The sequence below is a fragment of the Hylaeus anthracinus genome, unplaced genomic scaffold, assembly GCF_026225885.1.
Source record: "Hylaeus anthracinus isolate JK02 unplaced genomic scaffold, UHH_iyHylAnth1.0_haploid 0, whole genome shotgun sequence".
NCBI lineage: Eukaryota > Metazoa > Arthropoda > Insecta > Hymenoptera > Colletidae > Hylaeus > Hylaeus anthracinus.
Window position 1 is genome coordinate 20,242,763 of NW_026533254.1, and position 20,003 is coordinate 20,262,765.

The following is a 20,003-nucleotide window of genomic DNA, read 5'->3' on the forward strand; positions in this document are numbered from 1 at the left end:
TAGTCCTGGGGAAGCGAATTCTGCAACCGGGCACTGAACCCGCGACCTCGAGAGTCAAATACACCTCGAAGACGAGCGACAAGACGCGGAGACGTACGCTTGTCGTAAAAACTGGACCCTGAAGCAGCCTTCCTGGGCAAATGCAACTCCAGCCTTCCATGGAAACTCTGGATCACGGATCTCGTGAAACTTCAACGAATACATCGAGCACGCATCCGTTGCTAGATTTGATCGACGCTCGTCACCGATTTCGCGTTCTGCATAATACGAATATTATTAATAATAATAATAATAATAATACTTTATTTACGGACAACCTGCTCTTGATATCAAGTACGATGTAATAACAATGACAACAAGAAGAACAAAACAAAAATGGAGACGATTACGGTATCTTATGATGTAACGTGTTCAAACTTGATTGCGCATCTGCAAAGTCCAACGACTGACCTCTGAAATGCTAAAGGTGAGCCATGAAAAAGATCAACAGACATATTAAGGCTGTTAGCTATCGCACGTATTCTTGTAGCAGAATTTTGTTTCGTAATTGAGGTACGATATGGATCAATGTAAAAAGTATCGCTGCTTCGAAGTTGTCTACTTGGAATATTAAATTTCGATAGTTCCAGTATCCTGGGACATTCAATTCTACTATTGACGATTTTAAAAATTAAAATAGCAGCAGATTGGTTACAGTAGAGCGGCCATGGACAAATCCGTGTTGCTCATCAATAATAACATTTCTCATCAGCATCGAGATTTTGTCTACAAAACCATTACATTTCGTTAATAAAATGCAGCTTGTAATTACTGTTACCTGATCCTCTGTCGTTACTGTTATAAAAGACGAATACAGTAAAGTCTCTATAACTGCACAAATTTGTCTACGATAACAGAAACCATCCCCACCACTGGGAGGTATATCCCTTGGGGGTCGAGGAGTTCGATCGCCGTGCAGTGTTTACATGATCGTATATTCTCTGATGTGTGCCGTCGAGCTTCGAACGTTAGAGAAGGACAGCGAATGAAAAAGAGGACGGAGCGAAAACACCAGAGTATGTCGAATCGACAAGGCTGGGCGAGATCACGAAATTCGAAACGAGATGAAACTCGAATATTCGAGACGAGACGAGATCTTGAAAAATTCAAGAACTCGAATCCCAAACCGAGAACTTTACTTTCAATCTTTTTTATATTCTTGCACATTGTTTGCATATCGTAGTTTCTTGCACATTAAAATTTCCTATAAATGCATAAAGATCCGCAGTCTAGTAATTAGATTCGTGGCACATTGTTTATTGTCAAAAACTGTCATTTCATTCTTTAGTCCTTCAAAAGTTTCCCCTTTTAACGAATTTGAGGATTTACGAATATCAATTCTTTAAACAATTTATCAGAGATAAATTCTAGAGTTGCTTTCCTGCAACATTTAGCACGGAAGAAAACTGTCAGGTGAGCTTCTGATTACAAAATCTAATGGTTCTTTCACGATCGTATTTTAGAATTAAAATCTTCCCTCATATCTCTCAGGAATATATCCATGGTTCAGGACCTACCATTCTTGTTTCAGACCCTTGGGATTATGCCACAAAACCATCTACCGGTTTTCCAACGAATCTGCGCGCAAAATTCATACAAAATGTATGAAATATGTTTCATAAAATATTGATCACTTCACGTTGAGGTCGACGTTTCAATCCCCAGTTTGAAACTCGGTACGACTGTCTTTTCTTACTCGTTATTTTCTCTAAGGAAAGGACGCGTCTGTTCCAAAATTGCATTTGTACATACATGATCGTTTCGGAAAAATAATGCAAAATTGTTTCTTTTCTTGTTTTTTTAGATTTATACCATGGTATAAATCTTTCGTCAATATAAAAATTTCACGAACTTGCCATTCAATCTACATACATTATTACATTAGAATACGTACATTAGAATACATTAGAATACTCGATGCGCCATTTTAGTGACTTTTGCGAATGTCGTAATATTTTGTCTCGAAAACTACTTCTTTTGCAATAAAGTTCAAAACGTTTCCGTCGCTAAAAGTTAGAATAGTGGGGAGAGCCGATTGCTACAGATCGAGTTGCAATGTAAATTGTAAACACATGGCTCGGCACTCGCGATGACAGAGGAATGGGACTTCGAAATTAACGTCGGAAAAGTGACCCAGCACCGGTGTCGGGGGGTTAAGTAGTTTTATGTTAAGTTTAAGAATGTTCTCGATGGTATTTGTCGTTTTTATCGTATCTTGTTATATGGGAAATATCAATAGGAAAAAAGTGATCGGGGCTACCCCGTTCCCTTATAAGTCTGAATGTCTGTGAATACTTGGAAACCTATAGGTTAAAAGCTGAAGGTATTAACTCGGCGATGTGTTTGTGGACGGATCCACGATAAGAAAAAATGAAGTCCTCCAAGGTTATTTCGCCAGGGACCCCGGAAGTTACAAGGGAATACTCGTTCGCGTACGCGAATCGTTTCTACTCGTTTTCCCAGTCGGCGAAGAAGAAGGACGGGAAGCGGCTCGACGCGGGAAAGGTAGGAAAGAATTATTATGCGAAAAGTTCGTGCTCCTCGTTTCTTCCCTGATGGACGATTAAAACTTCCACCGACGAATTTACAAATTCCTTCGGGGGCCACGGCGGCGAGGAAGGGGGGCGGGGGGGGGGGGGGCAGCATTAGTTCGCCTCGCCTAGCGAACTTAACCGAGCCCTACCATCGTCGACCACGAATTAGAATTTAAATCTGCGCAACGGCTCCGCTCGTAATGGCTCGATTTCTTTCGTCACGGCAACGCGGATGGTTAACCGCCCCGGGACACTCGACAGCCCGTCTTCCTTTGCGTTAGTGTGTATTCCTCTACGTTCGGTTAAATCGCGAATATTAAATCCACTCGTAATTGGACCAGCTCCACGTAACGTTAATTCCACGGTAGGTCGTCGGGTTAAGAAAATTTCGGTACTAGCTAAGCTTCGCGTGTGAACGTCGAAATAATATTTAAGCTGCTTACCCGTTCGACGGATTTTACGGGGAGTAATTGGTTTATCGAGAAGATTAATAACGGCTGAGCTGTTGCGTGAGAGCTTCTCACCGAAGGAAACAAGGTCAGGTATTATCCGGCTCATTTTCTATGCGCGATGAACGCGAGAAAACAGTTCGCGACGTTTCTGGGTTTGAATATCTAGAGACGCCAAGTACATGAAAAACTAGCTGGTTATTGTTGCTCGTCTTAATTCATATAGCTATTCGTGTTTATTTTGTGTGCGACCCTTTACGGGCCACACGAGGAACCAAGGAACTTCCCGATTTCCGATTACAGCGCCATCTATCACGAATAAAAAAAAATGTTTGAAACTAGTGTTTTGAAAAGTTCTCATACCCAGCTTTCGCAGTGCATGATACAAAATGAGATGTTCTATTAAAAAAATCATGTTGACCTTGACGTGACTTTGACCGGTCCTTTGAAGGTCAAACGGACGCGATCATTCAATAGGATCTTTGAAACCCTAAAACATTTCTCTGAACCATTTTCCTCGCAAATGTTCCATTTTGGAAATATTTGACTGTTTCCATACTTTTGGAGCACCCTGTATGTATATATTGTATTATATACGCATAAATATAATAATAATAATATATGTATACATATTATTTATTTCCGTTTAGTTATTTACTCATAAATTTATATTCTCCCATCTAGATTGCGTTATTCAGTTAAGTTTTCTTAAAAAAAACTAAAAAACTACTGGACCGAATTAAAACAAAATCTAATCAGTCGATTTCAAGCTCTCAGAACAATTCTGAACCGTTGTAGCATGATTACAGAAAAAGTAACCAAGAAACAGCGGCCCGTTACGCAAACCTTGTGCAGCTACGTTAAGTCATATATTACAAAATATTTTTGCAAATATCTCGAAAACTAAAACCGACGCCACGTACACGTATTTGAAAAAGTTGTTCAAAAGGATGTCCTTGACATATTTCAAGGTCATCAAAGTCGAAGAGGGGTAGATCCCCCGTGGAGAATTCCTAAACCATCCTTCATGGATTACACGGGGGATTCCACGGAAGATTCGCGTTTGAATTCATTCGACGCGCGTCCAGCGGCGGTCGCATGCGCATTGGTTCATTCGTGGATGCTCGAGAGGGTTCGTGACTCGTCGGGGGGTCGCGGCACGGAGTGGGGAGCGCGTCGGCCGAAGGGGAGAGATAGCGTAGTCGCGGTCCGTTGGTGGTGCCGCGTGGAGAGACGCGAGAGAGGGTGTGTAATCCGCGTGTCGTTGACAGTAGCGGCGACTAGCGGGTCGAGTCAACCGTCGCTCGACAGTCGAAGCCGGTCCTTCGGTGTGTGAGTATCGAGAGAATCGCGAGGGTTCGTTGTTTCCTCGATTGCGGCGTGAACTTGTCAACATTGTATCGTGTTTCACCGATTCTCCGGACGTTTTCGTGCGGTTTCTTCTTGTGCACCGTAATTAGGAACACGAAAAGGTTCTCGCACTGTGTTCGGTGCGTACAACTTCGTGTACTCGTTCGCTGACACGTTTCCGTTCGCGTGTGTCCAGTGTGCTGATGTGTGTGAATTGCAACGGCGAAAGCGTTGCCTGAGATTACTACGAGGACGTTCCCCCTAGTCGATTAACTGTTAGGTAAGTCGACTCTGTCCTATTGCCAACACGTATTGCGACTTTGCGACCGTCCCTCGTGGTAGCTGTCACAACGAATGTCCGAATGACTCGTCTAAGACTTGTTCGCGTTTCGCGACGACCGCGTGTGCCGTTTGGAAACGGAGATGGGCTGCATTCTTGTCTCAATGGAAGTAACGATAGCTGTTGACTCGTGGGACAGCTTTTGGCTCGTGTCTGATGAAGGTTACAATCTGGATTGTCGATCTGGTGGTTCGATAGGTTAAGCATTAGTGTAAAGTGCTGTATGGTATTTTTAGTCGAATAGAATTCGTTTAGGACACGTTGGATATAGAAGAAAAGAGTGTTTTGTGATCCCATGTCATTGGCGAGCGATTTGTTTACATCTTGCGCATACGAAATAGCATTATGTAGTTGGACGTAGAATAAGAAACGTGTTTCGTCAAACGTCTGTAGAAAGGGGTGATAAACCGTCCCGTCTTGTCAAGGTTATGTTTAATTGTGAGAGTTCAAGTTTCTCTGAAATTGACGCACGACCTTGGCAATCCGGTTCCCTTTTACTCCGCATGGTCATTATTGGCGTAGTTTGTTGTTCTGTCAATTTTGTTCAGTCTTTAACCTCGTCGACTCTGAATTTATTTTTGAATTGAATTAAACGGTTATAGTATGTATGCAAATTTTAATACTTATGCAGAGTGACATTTGTTGATAAAATGCAATTTAATTTAAAATCTAGTTTCTTGTGTAAAAGTTCATTTGTAACGTTTTTTGACACTTAACTAATTGTTACGAATGTCACTTTAACAGAAATCAGTCGTATGTGATATTTATCATTCCATGAAATTATCTTGTTTAGAAAATAGTCTTCAATTCCACGTGTATGGTAATTTATAGTGCACTCTTCAACTCTAGAGAAATGATTTTTAAAAACTAGTATTTCATAAGTAATTGCAAAGGTGTATCTTAGGAAAGTTATAATATATCAACAAGAGAATAATTTATGAATAATTTCAATTTCCGTAGAATAAATTTTGCAGAGTAACATTTTGTAGTAAAGTTGGCACAGCTTTGTTACTGTTCTTTATTTTCATCTAATTCGAATACTGTTTCACTATACTGTTTCACTATTTGACTGCTCCTTACATAACTCATTTCTAAAATTCGCATACAATTGCTTTTTGCACGACAAATAACATATTTCTTTTTCATTTTATTTCTCAGCTTTCATTAGTTTGCTTCTAGATTCTCCTTTAGCACGTTATTTATATGGAATGTATTAGGTTGTCCCAAAAGTTTCTTCCGTGACTTGCATTCGGTTATTTTGTGTAGCAATGTTTACATAAATAGACAACATAATTTCTTAGATGTTAATAATTAATTAATTATTGCAGATGTTAATAATGGAGCAAAATGAATCGTACACGATTCAATAATGTAGCATTTGACATAAAATATTGTGTATGTGTTACTTATTAATGAAACGAAAGAAACTTCTGGGACAACTTAATATAACATGATTTTGCTATCTAAAATTCGAGTTTCCGTCGCATGGTTGCTCGATAATTAATTTATCGGCTATCTCTCGTAAATATGATTTTCCGAGTTGCGGGTTCTGCAAGCCCGTTCCCCCAGTTTTTCTCGGTATTCTAGAGGGTTAAACAGGGTGGCTCGACCCTCTTGCCACGGAATAACCCAGTTACCACTCGAGTGACAAGGCACGCTACGCGCGACCTACATAAACAGATGTACACGTAGAGGTTATTCGTTATGCATGGAGATTCTTTTGAATTTAACGCGTAATGGCGAGTTTGGCCGTTTGATCTCGCGAAAAATGGACGCGGCGATCTCTTCGCTGTTTATCCCCGAGCTTGGATCGTGCGAGCGCGTGTTCATGTTTGATCGTTAGGAGGATAACGTTGGGAATTCCAATAGCTTGCAGTACGAACGCGCCCGGTATCTGGTGACAAACGGTGCATTGTCCGAATGTAAGTCAAGAACCGACGATTATACGCTCTCTTGTTTCCTATAACGAGCATCCGTGTGTGTTGGTTCTCTCCTCACCTCTCCTCTCCTCTCTCATTGGCACGAGATTCGTTTAACATTTTAAATGTGCCACGATCGATCCCTGGGGACCTTGCAAAATTTCTGGTTGGGCTCGTTACGTGCGCTGGAGTTCTGACTTGCTAATACGGCTTCGAGAAAGGCGATTAAGAGGCAGCGCCATCTTGAGGACCGTAGAAAAGGCTATTTGGAAATCAAAGAATAATTACATGGTGAATGTTTGTTAGTTTGTGAGAAATTAAGGGGGTCCACCTGCGTAACGTTTAATTTTCAAGACAATTTTCAAGAGTTTTTTTTGTAGGAAAAGTACTAGTGCAATTATGATGTTTTTTTTTTTTTTTATTTGGTAGCGGCACTTTAACATTAATTTTTGATTTCATCGCAATGTTTCGATATGTGGATATTCCTAGACGGCGCTTTAACGAGACCACTTGAAAGTAGAAGAGTCATTCGACGAGCAGGATTTGATCGTACTTGATCATCTGAAACAAAAAAGTGAAACATCTTAAAACAAAAAAGTACAACATTTCGAAGGTAGTGGCGATCAGATATTCAGAAAATTTTGAAAATTGTTAATAGGATGGGGTATAAATGAAAAAATGATATTTTAAGATATCTTTTCCCCTATCTAATGGCTAATAGAGAGCCATGTGAACTTGGCACTCGACTTTTCAAAAATTAATTTTTTAATTTATAAAAAAAATCCCCCTCTTAAAGATGGTGTTTCCTTCGAGAACAAGCCAGCGCCATGGTAATCCGAAAGAAGTTATTTTCTTTTGCTCGTCTACTGACTCTCCCTCTGATATAACATTACTCGATGTTGGTTCGTGTTATTCGTTGGATGATTTGAATTCATTTCGCGTGATGTCGCAGACGTGAGCAGAGAGTATACTAGCCACGTGTACATTTCACGTCTGGAAAATAGCGCCCGTGTCTCGCTCGCTTCTTTTCCATTTCTCCGCGTCGCTTTGTCCACGAGTTTGGTAACTCAGAAACGTCAACTCGCACCGACGTTCATACGTGCAATATCTAATCAACAGTGCACGCGCACACCATCGCTATAATTTTTCGTTATCTTCCGAGCCATTTGTATGTTTAATCTGCCCGAAAGCTTTCGCTTCTGCTGCTGATAGTTTCTGGCATACATAGATCTCCAACGTTGCATGTATATTTTTCTGTGAGCCTCTGTGTTATGCAGATTGTGTAAAACTTTGGATAAATGGAAAATTGACGTGCATTTCTGTGATGCAGTAACTTTTGTTATTATAAGGAAAGACGAGTTTCTTTTCTTTTATCGTCACTAGATACTCGTGTTCTTTTCACTGTTTTAAACAGTGGGAGGTTCTTTGAGGTCTCAACTGACCCTACGAATTTCTAGATTATTCATAGCTTACCTTTGTCAATTTTCTCTACGTTAATTTAGAGAAGAACTTTATAGATTGGCCAACCTAGAACATCCGTGTACAGTGTTTTAGCCTTGTTATAAACAGTGGGAGGTTCTTTGAGGTCTTAACTGACCCCACGAATTTCTAGGTTATTCATAGCTTACCTGATGAAGAGTTTCAAGATGAATAAACTCATTCTTATTGTATAAGTATATTTATTACAGTTAATAGAGAAAAATAATACATGTGAGAACGTTGAACATAAAACTTATCCGAGATCATAAAACTGTGTCAACCTACCAACCTACTGAAACAAAAGAAAACTAAAACTACCTCTCGTGGGTGACCAGTACTACCAACATTACCTTTGTACATTTTCTCTACGTTAACTTAGAAAAGAACTTTATAGATTGACCAACCTAGAACCTCCCTGTATAGTGTTTTAGCCTTGTTCAGTGTTTAATGTCTATTAGTAAATTGTGCATGCATCATTTGTACTATCAATTCTACGATTGCTGATGCAATTACGCGCGCGTGATATCCCCACGTACACACATACTGCGAACGTATACATATTATTACGGCTTCCTCAATTTTTACCCCTACGATTACTCGAGCTTCGCCTGTTTGGCAGTCATAGTTCTCGTCGCAGCATGCAACGACATTGTAATTATATGGTAACTTATCTCGAGCTTTCTTTCTTGTTTCTTTTTATGAAGTGCGTTGCACGACGCGTAAGTCACGCGTCCCTATAAACACGTCCCGACCTGCGTTTACCTTTCAGATCTCTAATAAATAGACTGCGGATTATATGCAATTATGGCGTGCAATAATATAGAGAATATTCTACAATTACTCTAATGATATCGTTATTTCATTTTGCACAAGTGCATATGCCTTTTGGTTATGTTTATTATGTGTCTATTACATTAGTTTATATCATAAAGACATAAAATCCGCAGTCTATTAATAAATGTCATCCTGCAATTTTGCTGTTTTATTGCAAAATAATAGAAGTGAATACTCAGCGGTTGTAATATGTTTGATTATAACTACATTACTGCGAGATACAACCAAGTTGACACGTTTAACGCATGTTGTTACTCTTATCTAAAGGTATGCAGCGGTTAGCTTTTCGAGCAACCGGTATCTTTATTTAAAATATGTGAATACACCGGAACCAAGGAAGCTCATAACAACATTACGCTTATCGTGTATCATTAGCCGTGTTATCGTTTCACATTGACTACTTCAGCCGTGCGTTAAAAAATGGTAACGTCCCACCGAGATTGATTCACCCGAGCAGTCTATAATTCATTAAAGCTGTTGTTGCAACAACGAAAGTATCGCTGATTACTTCCACTTCATTTATGATACGGCGCATTAAATCGTGCTCGTGATTAATGGCCTTCTTACGAGTGTTAAGATAAAAAGTCATTAATACAGCAACTTCGATAATTAAAGCATACACCGTATCGGAAGCGTACGTGATAATTTGCGAAGAATGACATTTCTTACGTTAACTTTTAATCTCTTTAATTACGTGAAACATTTTAGTGTAACGGAGGAAATTGTATAGTCTCTCGCAGAATGTTTCTTCTTGAACGCTAGTTTTACGCTAGTTTCACGCAATTATTCCGTAGTAATTTGGATGTATGCTTGTTTTTTGATATCGAGAAAAGTCAACATAAGAGATTCAGAAAAAATGTAAATAGTTGGTGCTTTTCACCACGAGTTTTCTGAACTTGAAATGGTATTAGCAAACCTAGACGACAAATCAACAGCAATTGCTATAATTATATTATCTTCCATGTCCGATTGTGACACATTACGCGTTATTTTTAATATTATATCTGAGAGAAACAAATAATCAAGTAATGTAGGTGGTTTTCACTAAAAAATTTTACAAACAACTGTTAATATATTGTTTATATCATGTACGTATATACATACATTGAAAGTAAAATGTAAAATATGATCTTGTTTCTTATTTACTGAAATACACAGATTTTCTAGGAAAATTGAACCCAAATAGGAATTTATTCCTATTTGCAAATATTACAATACAAACTTTACTTTCAATATTTTTTATACGATTGCATACTGTATACATTTTGTAAATTTTTGCAAATTCAAACTTTCTATAAATGCATGAGAATCTGCAGTCTAGTAATAAGTATATGACTCTTGAACAACTCAAACCTTCATGTTCAGTCAGAAAATCTGTTTAAACGAATATTAATGCGCTGTTTAACTGACATTGAGAAACAATGTATTAGCCTTTGGGAGTGAATACCATCGCCTTATAATAATCGGTCCATCCGTTCAAAAATTATGCGTGAATGTACATACAAAAAGGAAGTCATTGAATTGTGAATCTTTTAAAATTAATATCGCACGGTCCTGAATGAAAAATCCGGCGCCATCCTCGTCTAAAAAGGTTTCAGTTCATTAATTTCAATCTGCTTAAGTTCGACGTCACGTTATCAGTGACTTCAAAATGCAGCGTCTCGATTTAAAGGTTAAATAGCATCTTCTATGTATACCGCTACCTTTTGTCACGGGTTCGACTGTTTAATTATTTCCAGTAACTCGTTTAAATAATTCGAGGCGTCGAGACGGTGCGGAAATTGCGAACAAGGTCGCGAGATATGTAATTTTAAAAGGCTACGTGGCCGAATCCGTCTCGAAGCACCTCGATCTCACGTTCGTGACCTACGAATGTGGTGGCTCGTATAAAGACGCCTATGTCCTGTAATACCAGTGGAACAAGAAAGAATAGATAGGAGTTGACCGCAGTCGCTTGGAATGCTGCTGGCGTTTCTGGCGCATTAATGACGAGCAGACGTTACGTGCATTATTGCGGTACTTATTTCTTATTTGTCGGACCGTAGCTATACAACCATAAATCTTTCTCTTTCTTTCTTCTGCGTTATCGGTGTTGCACCGAAGTGTGTACAATATCGCACACATCCACTTCACCACTCGAGGCTGTCGCTTTTGACTTGACTTTTTCGAGAAGATCATTGCGTTTAGCATGACGATGTCGTATATGTATTTTGAGGTGGTTCCTAAAAGGATGATTATTGAATTTTAATGCTCCCAGGGACTTAAATATGCTTCGAAATAACTGAAAAGAAATTCCTAAAAATTTCAGCTCTGTATCATTTCTTACTTAGTACCTTTCCAACAAGGTTGAAATCTCTCATTTAAAATATATAAGAAAGAAATCTTTTTATCTTTTTAAAATAAATACATACATACATATTGCTAGCGAGACGATATCTTCTGATTTCTGCACCGATATTAACGCGCTGATCGGATAAATACATTTTCGCGCGATACTCGGAATCACGGCCATTCTGATTTTCTCGCCTCGGGGCAAGTTCTTATTAACGAGAATCGTTTTAATTAACGAGGCTTAAATTTTCGGTAATATATACAATTCAAATTCCACCGTCAGCTTTATTCAACGGCTCGGTGATCCGATAGTGATTTCCACCTGAACTTTTGTTTCGCTTTCACCGTGAGATAGGCGCGGATCGCGCGGTGCAAACAATTCGTTATGCGCGTGCAAAATAAAAATATCGATGGATTGTATTCGGTTTAACGATAAAAACTGAAATGGTTGAATAATCTCTCGCTGGCTACGCGTGTATATTTGCTTCTTTCGTTGTATTCAAACGACCATTCGAGCATTTAATCGATTCAAGTGGATTCGTCAGTGGGAAGAGAAAGAACCGCAAGCGTCGCAGAAAGCTTACGCATCGAGTGAACCATAAATGCGTCTGCATAGATCCGTCGTATTGGTTTTTAATTCTCGCATTTATCGGTGTGTCGGGTGGTGGTGGAAAATTTGATATTTGTACTATTAGTCTAGCGGAGAGAAAACCTTTCGACACATCGAATAGAACAATTTATAGTATCTCCCCATCCCTAACATATAATACACTGTGCATCAAAAGTATACGAACAATTGGATTTAGGAGGTTTCAGTATCTTAAGAAAATTTTGCAATTGAACCAATGACTGAGAGTTCGTAAATAGTTAATCATAAATAATTAAGTGTCCTGACTCCATTTTCAGTAGTTCCATAATTCTTAATTAATTAAATCAGAGGTTCCCAAAATGTTTAGACCCGCGGTTCTCTTAGTATACGGATTATTTTCGGCGGCTTCTTTAATACCAATTAATATGAGAATAATCTGACATACGTTAAACAGACTAAATTTTGTGGCATAAGCTAACTAAATACAGGGTGTCCCAAAAATGTTGTAACACCTTGAAAGGGGTGGTTCGGGAGGTGATTTGAAACAACTTTTTCCTTAGCGAAAATGTTGTCCGAGGTTTCGTTGAGGAGATATTAACGGAAAACACTGACCAATCAGAGCGCGAGGATGCTGGTGGACCGCCCACGGTAGGCGTAGGCTACGCGCTAGGCGGCCATGCTCATACGGTACCACGGCCGCTCCAACGGTATACGCGCGCTCTGATTGGTCGGTGTTTTCCGTTAATATCTTCTCAACGAAGCCCCGTACAACATTTTCGTTAAGGAAAAAGTTGTTTGATATCACCTCTCGAACCACCTCTTTCAATTACGTTTCGAACTTTATTGCAAAAGAAGTAGTTTTCGGGACAAAATATTAACAAAAAAAAATTGGTTACGAGGCATTATTAATATGATAATAATATTTTCATATAGAAATTTGAGGTTAAACTTTGTTGTGGTTAAACAAACCTAAAGTGACTGGAAGATCTCTTGTTTTTAACTAAAACCATAAAAGCCATAACATTTGCATAAATATACTTAATATTTCGGAATCGATATAATGGTTCTAATTTCGATAATTTTCCGAATTCAACAAAACGTTTTGGTAGATATATTTTTAAAGACACACTTTTACTCTTTGAGAAAATGTAAAAAAAAAATAGATGTTTCGAAAATTCGTGAATATCATTCTTAATACAAGATAGATTTACCGTTTTCTGTACGAAACACTGTCACTAGTAATTACTTTGTTAATTGTTAAATGTAGTTGTGTTGTAACCGGTTCTACATTTTCAGCCGACAGTGTAAGTAATTGACTCAAACGAAGTCAACGTAAATGAGGCATTTGAGAAAGGTCAATTAATTAATTTCGACGTCGATGCATGAACTTCGGGCTGGGTTGGGTTCAGGTGGAGAAAAAACTGAATAGGATGGGTCGATGAGCGACGTAATCAAGGAGCTCACAACGGATTGCATTCAACTTCAGAAATGAAGCGCGATGCATCTTTAATTAAATCTCTGGTACGTTCGTGTTCGGTGCCTGAAATTTATTCCGTGTATTTCAATCTCTGTTGTACTCGACCCAGAGTCGTTCGTCTTTCCCTCCATTTCCACGCGCTGATTCACGTTCTTCGCCCTCTTTTTTTTTTTTGTACGTCCGTAGCCGTACGTCGTTTTCGTCTTTGGATTTTTTCCAGCTCGTGCCGCAACTTCTAAGCAACGTGTCCTACAGATAGTCGAGATTTTAAACTGGATTCCCCTTGCACGAGGTGCAACAACCTCGTTTTCCACTATTTTCGCCCAACGATACAGCATAACTACGTACGTGTTCGCTAGCTCGTTGCAGTTTGTTTCTATACGGGGCTGAGAATTACCCTATTCCCGTTGAACTGATTTTTCAATGTTATTCGTCAGTCATTTCTTTTTTTTTTCGTTGTTTAATAAAAATCAGGTATGATTTAAAACTTTTAATATCTTAAAAGTGTCACGAATTCAACTATTTTAATGTTTAGAAAATCGATATAATAATAATATAATGGTGGACAAAATTATATACAGCCCAGAAAATTATAGATTTAGGTACTCAATACTATAGTTATATGAAAATACATTTCATCAAATTAAAATTCTTCATTTTTTCAAAAAATATTGTCACAAATTTTGCGAAACATAATACAAAATGCCTAATTTATTCAAAAATAATATAATTTCGTTTAGTCATAGTTGTAGACACTGCTTAAAAAAAAATAAAAGAATTTTTACATATTTTGAAATGTTAGTACATACTTAATGGGTACTTTCTTTATTTTGAACAGCTTCGATCATACATTTCGGCTGACTGTTATATAATTTTTTTATATAATTTTGATCTAAGTCTGGCCAACCTCTCAGAATTGCTATCTTAAAATCATTAAGATTGGTACATATGTTTTTATAAAATATTGTAAATAGGGTGTCTTATAATTTGATCATCAGTGTATATTTTACGTACACTTTAAAGGCATATGTAAAATAATTTTGTACGTAGACACTGTTTTAGTGTCTCTAAGACTCGATTTAACCGATTAGTCAGGCTTCAGGTTTCAGGTTCCAGGTTAAACCGGTTAATCGAGGTTCTACTCTGTTAAGTTAATAAATATATTAAAAATGGCATTCCAACCCAATTTGACCCAGTGCAAAGCAAGTCACAAAACTCTGAAATTAATTTGAACAACCATTGTTTATTACGAGTACAATTAATAGAAACAAATCACTCTAGAATGATTTGCTCGAAATGATAAAATTTACAAAAATCTGGACGCAGATTAATCAATTTATAAAACAGTCTACTTATTCCTAATTTTATATGTAAACAAACGACTCCTCTTAGCACAATTCCTTGGAATAGATAAGTAATTACAAACATCCAAAACTGATGCGTACAATTATAAATCTATTATGTATTAGCATCAGAAGTAAATTTTTTAAAAGGGTCAGCTAGCATAGTGGATTGAAAATGAATGTATCCTATTGAACCACTTTTATCGTATACTTGACTGTATGTATATTTAAAGGACGGTATGGAATTGATCAGGAAATATATTTGCGTAAACGTAGGCGTGTGAATCATTATCGTTGGCGCAATCGATAGGAACACATTTACGCGTGAAAAAATAATGCAATGGTTGAAACGAGCGGCATTCAGGGAAAGTTTGCTCTACTTTTTAAATTGTGCATCTGTCAGGATGACGACGATTTGGACACCGTTCGCTATACAAACAAGTCGCGGTAGATGCGTTATCGCTGCATATTTCCAATGCAAAAGAGCGTATCCGTGTATTTTTGATTAATGTACCTTGACTGTGTGCCGAGTTAATAGAGAGTAACAACTCGAAACGATAGTTAGTAGAACAACAGTAGCGGGAGATATAAATCATGCTATTATTGATATTTACTAATGCAAGACCGTTGGAAACTGAATTTTATTAAAAGAATGCCGCTGGGGATGGTCCCTATTATGTCCCTAACTGTAGTTTTTACATCGTCGATTGTTGAACTTGGTTTCGCGATGGTTCAACAGGACATTATAGTATATTTTAATTATAATAAGATGTTACAGGATATTTTAATTATAATAGGATATTATAACATTTATTTAAAAATAATTTAAAACATATGAGGTCAGTAGCTTAGGGAGTAGAAATACGATTGTTATTCACTGTACGTATTTTATACGTACGTATTTATATATAGGATGTCCCAGTTGAATCTGTTGTCCAAATTGAGTAAACGGATTATTCGTACAGATAGTTGATGACTACAAAATTGGATCAACCTATTTGAGTTTCAAAAAGTGACGTACCGGATTCAAAAGCTTAAATTGTGTTTAAATAAATACTTCAGTAAAAAGCTAATTCCCAGAACAGGAATAACCCTATTTGAGTGTAATAACCTATACTTGCATACATCAATTAATATTATATGGCTAATCAAACAGATTGAAAATCTAATAAAAATAACGTACGAGGTTTAACCGTAAAAATTAACTGCGGTGGAAAACGCGCGCACAAGTTATTTCTTTTTCAAATGGTTTATAATTCCGGTTTTTCATAACGATTTTGATTATTCCATAAGAGTTTGTGTTAAAATTACGAAATGTTGATATTGTTTTTCATAAAACTGGTGTGGTTAATTTAAATCGAAATAGGTTTTTATGATTCATATTCAATCAAACAACAATCAAGTGAAGTTTTTGAACATCCTGCATTAAATAAATGCACGGAACAACTGCCTTACTAATAATTATAATAATATCGACGACAAGAGCATTCGTGGAAGCATCATAGAAAACTATTTCCGCGTGCGTGTAAAATGTGGAAACCTGATCAGAAGACCATCGACGGTGCATAAAGTGTGTTGGGCAGACCATTTAAATTTTAAATGGTCGATCGGCATACCGTTGTACGTGCACGCACACGTTGTGTCACTCGCGTCGGGTCGGATAGCTGTAATTCGCTGTTTTCCCCACGCCTCTTGATCGAACCGTCCTTTTTATCGTGCGATCGAATACCAGAATGGCCAGATATTTGCCCGCGCGGGTATCTCCCGTACAGTTTCGCCGTTTTCCCTCAGATATATTGCCCACGGATTATTAGAAGTCTGGCCGGAATGATTGGTTATACGAAGCTCCATTTACCTCGCTGCCCCCTTTTTTCCTTTCTCGATATTCGTTCTGCATCGGGAAGAATACGAGGAATCTACCATTCCGAGAGTAATATCGTACACGTGCAATGATTCCGGTAGCGACTTTAGATTTGATTTATCCGCGTCCGCGTTTGCGCGAGGATTTTTTCTGCGTGCGATTTTCGCGTATTTGCATACGTTTAATATCACCTATGTTTCTTTTCTTTTTGTTCGATTAAGTATTTAACCCATTCACTACCAACTACGAGATATCTCGTAGTTCAAATTGATTGCAATTATTCAAGAGATATGTTAATAGCCTTTTGAGTTACAAACTATTGCGAAAGGAAATGGTAAATTTTCTTTTTAAAATAAAAAATTTAATATCACTTTTTACTGTCAAAATAGTAACCTAGATTACACATCTGTGTTACTAATTGCGAAATGATGTCCTTCAAACATCTACAGGGTGTCCCAAAAATATTGTAACACCTTGAAAGGGGGTGGTTCGGGAGGTGATTTGAAACAACTTTTTCCTTAGCGAAAATGTTGTGCGAGGTTTCGTTGAGGAGATATTAACGGAAAACACTGACCAATCAGAGCGCGAGGATGCTGGTGGACCGCCCACGGTAGGCGTAGGGTACGCGCTAGGCGGCCGCTCCAACGACATACGCGCGCACTGATTGGTCGGGGTTTTTTTGTGAATATCTCCTCAACGAAGCTTCGGACAAGATTTTCGCTAAGGAAAAAGTTGTTTCAAATCACCTCCCGAACCACTCCTTTCAAGGAGTTCCAACATTTTTTGGACACCCTGTATAATTTCGTTAGTTTTGCGAGTATCGGTGTATCCTTTTGCAGATACATTTTTGAAGACATATATTTTAAGGAAGTAAAATTTAAAAAACATTGATTTTTTCAATGTTAAAAATGAAAATATTCCTCTAAGTAACGATAGACGTAAAATCCATAATTTGAAATTAAGATGTTTCAATTTCGCTTTCGCCGTCGCGATTCGCCCAGTCACTTTGGTGCCTGGAACCGTTATATCCTTACAAAGCAAATTGAATTCATAACGGGGCGTAAAACCGAATCAACGCGTTTCGGTCTCCGTCGCCGCGGTTCGCCGGTTAGAAAGGGTACGACGGGTATCCCCCGAACGCCATTGTATTCAAATTAGTTTAATAGGGCGCATCGATCAAATGACAAATCCTAATTACGTATGCCACGGCCGGGTATCTGGACGTTTGGTGCACGGGGAAACAAAACCGCCACCGTTCGAGGAAAAATTTTAATCTCGATTCGCTGCGATCGTACACCTTCGTGCACCGACAACGCTGGCCCATTAATTAACCTAAACGTGTTTCCATCTGTTACGCGGGACTCTCTCTCTCTTAAGTATAAACCTCTTCGTTAAATTTTATTAATAACTCGTACATTTTTAAAGAAAAGTTAAAAACTATAGCTACACAAAATTTCAGTGCTGCACTCAAAGATATTATTTTGATTAAAAATTCCCAGCCCCGGGAGCGCCTTGTGGCTGCAGCGCTATGGTCTTTGTTACCTAGTAAGGAGTGTTTTTAGATACAAATTTTCGCCGAACCTTATCATTCCTGATTTTCGAAACCAGCTCTCCATCTAATACTATTGTTAAAAAAAATCGGATCGACAGTGACGTGTCGGAACGGTGCTAAGTGGAGGCAATCGCAGTGACGTACCAAACAGATTGCACCCGTTCTAACATTACCTACTGTACTGTTTATTTGTAAATTGCTTGCTCTTTTCAAATTGCTTGAAACTATTGGTGGTACAATCAAGTACGAACGAAATACTATCATTTTCTATAAAAAGAAATTAATTTTTGAAAAGTCGAGTGCCAAGTTCACATAGCTACTGAATCTCTCAAGGAAACTTGAAGACTAAAATATTCCCAATCGGCCGCGCAACAAAACATAGTTACTACGGTTGGTACTAGCTTTAGGTCCTCGGGACGGTACTTTGAGGCACGCCAAATCCAACCGTACCGTATTCGGAGGCAGAGTAGTTGACTCGAAAGCACCTTTCCTGACTGATTTTATTAGGCAAGATAGCCCAGAGTAAATTCTCGAGTTTACATAGAAGCCCCACGTGGCAGATCTCGTCAAAGGCTTCTTTTTCTCTGGAAATGGCAGATATCCGATCGTGGCAAGAGCATTCGACGACTGTGACACGTGTGCACGGGTTGTAACCCCCGATGTATGCGCGGCGTGCACCTTGTGTATAGTTATAGTATATGCGAATATATGCAGCAGCATAATGCCGCGGGAGGATGCTGCCGAGATACGCTCGATAGATCGGACGTAAGAGGGAGAAGATCGGAATCGGATGGAACGAGAAGCGAACCCGCGAAGAGAAGGATAATTCTATAGGCTGAGAGGAACGAAGAAAGGGCCGACAGAGAGAGAACCAAACCGACCTGTCTGAGTCAACCGGTCTAACCACATGTTTGCCTGCAAGTCGCTATGCAACCGGATGGGAGTTCGCTCAGAACCGTAAGCAACCTCCGTTAAGCCGCATTTACACCGAAGAACAAATCGATCGGGGTACGACGCTCGCCCCGTGGAAAGCGACGTTTATTCCGTCGATCGATGTCGACCGGTACGGACACAAAGGAGACGGTTGTGTCCACTGCGAGAGCCGGTTGCATTTAGGTTAATTAATTGGCCAGCGTCGTCGATGCACGTGGGTGTAGCAGTGCAGTGAATCGACGTTGAACATTTTCTTCCGCGCGGTCCTTTCACGAAAACGACGCGGCGGATTATAGAGAAACTTTCTGTGATTATTTATATACTTACGAAGATGTTTCTGGAATTTTTTTAAATGTAATTTATGCCATAATGTAAGAGTTGTTAGCAGAGACGAAGGAGTTGATACTCAAGGAGTAGCTTCGTGTATCAGGTGGAAAAATTGACCATCTTTGAGATCGTTTTTACTTTCTGTGTTTATTAATATACTAATGGAGATAATACTCAAATTTCTGCAATTTATTTACATAATATATGAATTATTGGTGAAACTTAATGAAAACGTTGATACTTAAGGGACTGGTTTTGTGTAACAGGTGGAAGAATGAACCATCTTTGAGATTTTTTTTAATCAAAATGCCATGAAGTATTGAGATGAAAACTTTTTGTGATTATTAACCCTTTGACCGCGAAGGGCGTATATATACGACCTCGAGAAATAAGGTCCGAGAAATGTTTGTGTTCGTTAAATCAATTTTTCAAAAATATCAGCCTGTAGGGGATGATGAGACGAATCTTTTGTATATTTACAGTTTATTTGTAGGACGATTAGATTCAAAAATAAAAATTGAAGAGTTAGAAGTTCATTGCAAAAATTGAATTTTAGGAAAAAGGTCTTCTGAATTTTGAATTTATTATTTTGGAAACTAAACGTCCCATGAACAAACTGTAAATACAAAAAAGTTTCGTCCTATCA

At 38.5% G+C, this 20,003-nt stretch overlaps 1 protein-coding gene across 8 annotated transcripts in view; it reads left to right on the plus strand.

The window, feature by feature from the left end:
• The first annotated feature begins 4,416 nt into the window (after nucleotides 1-4,416).
• Nucleotides 4,417-20,003, plus strand: part of LOC128886370 (putative polypeptide N-acetylgalactosaminyltransferase 9) — a 407,410-nt gene continuing 391,823 nt past the window's right edge. For all 8 annotated transcript variants that reach the window (XM_054141206.1, XM_054141196.1, XM_054141246.1 and 5 more), the window contains exon 1: nucleotides 4,417-4,652. The gene's annotated coding sequence lies outside the window, so the exon portion shown is untranslated. The remainder of the gene's footprint in view (nucleotides 4,653-20,003) is intronic.